Here is a 4,021-nt window from a genome sequence, read left to right as displayed (position 1 = left end):
ATCCATGGACCCCATTGGGGCCCGTGGGGACCACCTAGAGGCCCACTGCACCTAGTGGGGACCACCCTGAGGACCACAGACATACATGGGTATCCCCTGGGGTGCACTGTGGGGCCTGCGAACACCCATTGGGACCACTGGGGACCTCCGCCAGCTTGGGGTATTAATCCTGTGTGTAAAATAATAAATTATGTTTTACAATATGGAGGGGGGGGGCACAGGGGGTGGGTGGGGTATTGGTGTTTATTAAATTTGATAATGTTAATTGTGGGACCTAGAAGGTGGGTAGTGGGGCTGTTGTGTGTATTTTTTTTATTGTGGGTAGCGGGGGTCGGTTAAGGGCAGCCTGGAGGCAGGTTGCTCTGTTTTCATTGCAGCTGGGAAGCTTCCAGTCTTTCTGCTGGCATTGCTAATACATGGTACCGATTCCAGCTAGTACTTATACTCTGCTTCCTGCTCTGACCTTTACGTGATCGACTACTGTTTGCCACCTTCCCTGATCTTGGATCACCTTACTGCCTATCTGCCTGCTCATCCCTGAACTCTCAACTGACCATCGCACTGTGGATCTGGACACCTTGTTCCTGATACTGTAGCTGTGAAAATCAAAGTGAAATCATACTACAGACTATCCCCATGGATTTACACTGGAATTTCGATACTCTGTAAGAAATTCTATGTTGGGAAAACAAAAAGAAGGAAGAACTCTTGAGTATATTTACAGTATCATACATAAGAATTAAAAATTGCTCAGTGGCTCAACATTGTAATGAACAGCATTCAGGGTCAGTTAAAGACTTTAAAATACAAAGAACTGAAAGTGTAAAACGTAATATCACACAAGTTTATGGGGATCGTCTGCTGTTACAGAAAAAGACTAAATGGATTTATGTTTTTCAGACTGCAATCACCAGGGTCTTAATGAGAATATGCCATTCTCTTGATACCTTTAGATATTGTTTTTTAAATAGTACTGTTTATTTCACTTTCTCTATCAATATATGCAATTAATTACCATTTGCATTTTTCAAGTTTTAAAATTTGATGTGTGAGGGCAACTATAGCTCACACCCACTGAAGGAAGCATCCAAGGTGGAAATGAAACACAATTTGGTGGATTCCAAGATGGTGATGACGTGGTAGACACGGTAGAGCAATTTCAAAATAACTTAGGTCTACTTTAGAGGAAACATTGTTGGCAGCGGAATACAACAATACTGCAAGAATTTTCACCCCAAATCCACACCTGAAAATTGCTGAGATCAAGTTTCAATTCTCCAACACTTGGAACTGGTTCACATTACTCAGCGCCACAAGGAGAAACTACTGTATAGCTCTTTGATCATAAAAGCACACCTATATTAATAGCCTAGGACTGTTTAACAAGAGCAAGTATAAGATCAAGTATAATTCCACAGAATATCTATTTGGTGAACAAAGTGGAAGGTATAAAGTTTCAACATCAACAGATGGTAGTAATGACAACATAATACCTCATCACCCAAGTAGATTTTAAAGTTTGGGAGAGTTGGGTCTGCCTGCCAAACATTAAAATTACATTTAATGAGTTAGTAGTAGTTTCTTCAAAGTCCAGTGAGAGACTTTTTGATGCACATTTTTTCACTTGAAGTCCGACAGGTGAAAAATATATATGCCACTTAAACTTGCCCCCCCCCCCCTTTTTTTTTGTAGCAACACATTTCTGATTTTAATAATATTTTTGACATTGAGGTATTTTTCTTGTAATATTTGATATGTACTGAATTATGGATTTGTAATTTTCAGATTTGATTCAGACTATTTTAATTAGTAAGCCATTAAGGGCCATGTACTGTGGTCTATATTCCTGCTCTTCTGTTTTTATTTTTATTTCTTCTTTTTACAATTTAAAAATGACTAAGTTTTTAATGTTTAAAAAGAAACAAAACCGATAATTAGCCAGAATAACTTGCCTCATAAACCAAAATGTGTTTGGAAAAACCAAAATTTATTTAGTATGTACTGTATGGGACCTGAGCTTTCACACAGCTTTAATTTTTACAATATATTTGTTATTTTTGTCAGATTTGTTTACATTTTGTTTATTTTACAAATTAACAGTTGGTGTTCCTGGTGCTCATTATTACTCATTTCTATCTGCAACTAAGCATTATGATACAGAAAGGCATCAGGAGCTACTGTCAGGAACTGTGGAACTGGCTAGAGGTAATGTATGCTATATGTATATGTTTTTATGATATAAACCTCACAATATACAGTAGTCAATGATACTCAAATAAGAGGGTTAAAATAGCAGTGTATGGTTCATAAGCTGTGTATGCAGAAACTTTAAGAGATATGTATTTTATTTTGCATATAGTAGGTTTACAGCTGTACGCATGTCCCTGATTTACAGTCATGGGGAAAATTATGTAAAATAGTAACCTAGTAGTTTAGACTAAAAAAAGACACATACCAACTAAATTAAAATGTTGCTAAGCTCTAAGTGGGTGATATACGCATACTGCAAATGTATTTATAAAATCCTGAGGAAGGCAAAAATAACATTACAACATTTGCCTTACTGAGTAAAGTAAAGGGCCACAAATATTGCTCCTTAGATCAGTGATTTAACTATAGAGTTTTCTTTCTTCAATGAGATTAAACTTTTTAAAACATTTCTACTGTGGGGCCTATGCAGGAAACGGCGAAAAGCCCTATCTCGCCAGTTTTTTGTCAAATATGCCTACAGCAATTCAGTAAATGCCAAAAAGCTGGCGAGATGAGCAAAATCCGCCGTTTTTTTTTGGCGGAAAATAAAACTTGCAGCACGCATGGCGAGAAGCCCTATCTCACCAGTTTTCAAACCCACTGTATTTAGTAGCGCCGTTCAGCATTTCGGCGCTGATCACAGCTCTAGAATAGAGACATTTTCTCCTAATCGCTCCGCCAAGAAAAGTTGGCAAGAAGCTGGGGCTGAGTGGCGATACGGGACTTAGAAAAAATCAGGCCCTTTTCCTGCCTCGGATTGATGACGGGGGACTCCAGAGCTGATACCCATTAATATCAGCACCGAAGCCCCCCTTGCATCCGAAGCAGGAAAAATGCATTTACAACCCACTTCATTACCTTAGCAGCTAACCGCTAAGGCAATGAAAGGGTTAACCATGTGGACCAAGGCTTATTGTGAGGAGCGGGGGTGGATGAAGGGGTATTTGGGCTTTGGTGGGTGTTTAGGGCTTGCGGGGGGGTTGCGGGTGGACTTAACCCCTTCATTACCATAGTGGTTAATACCGCTACGATCATGAAGGGGTTAAGCCCTCCAGCTACCCACCCGCAAGCCCTAAACACCCACCGTAGGGGCTAATACCCACTGCACCTACCCCCACTAGCCACAATATAATATACATACACCAACAACCCCTTAACCTCCCTAACATAAAGTACAGTGATGTAATTTTTGGGATGCACAGCAATGACACTATAGGCTGGCCGTGGCCCTCGGGTGTTTCCCGCAGGGTCCCCTCTTGCCTGCACTATCAATTCTGTGCCCCCAAGAAAATATTAAAAAACACAAATACTTTTAAATAAATAACCCCCCCCCTCCTGCCCTCTAACATATACAGTAATATTAAAGGCCAAAATAACTATTATCCACATATGGATAATAGTGCATTTGCCCATTTAAAATACATGAATCTCAATAAATAAAATAAATACATCTTGCACTCACCCTTGGTGAAGGCCATCCTCATCTTCATCACCGTCCATGCCCTTGGGTGCTGAAAAACAAACACAAGCATAAAAAGAGCCAATGTAATGTCCCCTAACCCCTTAATCACCGTAGCAGTTATTAACCGTGACAGTCATTAAGGGGTTAACAGACCTCACAAACCACTGGGGAGGACTAACTACCCTCCCCCCCGCTACCCACCCCCCCGTGAGGCCTAACCACCCTCACCCCTACCCTTTGGGACAATACCCCTACCCCCAATACCCACATTCAAAACAATACACAGACACGTAATAAACATAACAATAT

The sequence above is a fragment of the Ascaphus truei genome, chromosome 2 (genome assembly GCF_040206685.1).
Source record: "Ascaphus truei isolate aAscTru1 chromosome 2, aAscTru1.hap1, whole genome shotgun sequence".
NCBI classification, from domain to species: Eukaryota; Metazoa; Chordata; class Amphibia; order Anura; family Ascaphidae; genus Ascaphus; species Ascaphus truei.
Note: the sequence above shows the minus strand (reverse complement) of the source record.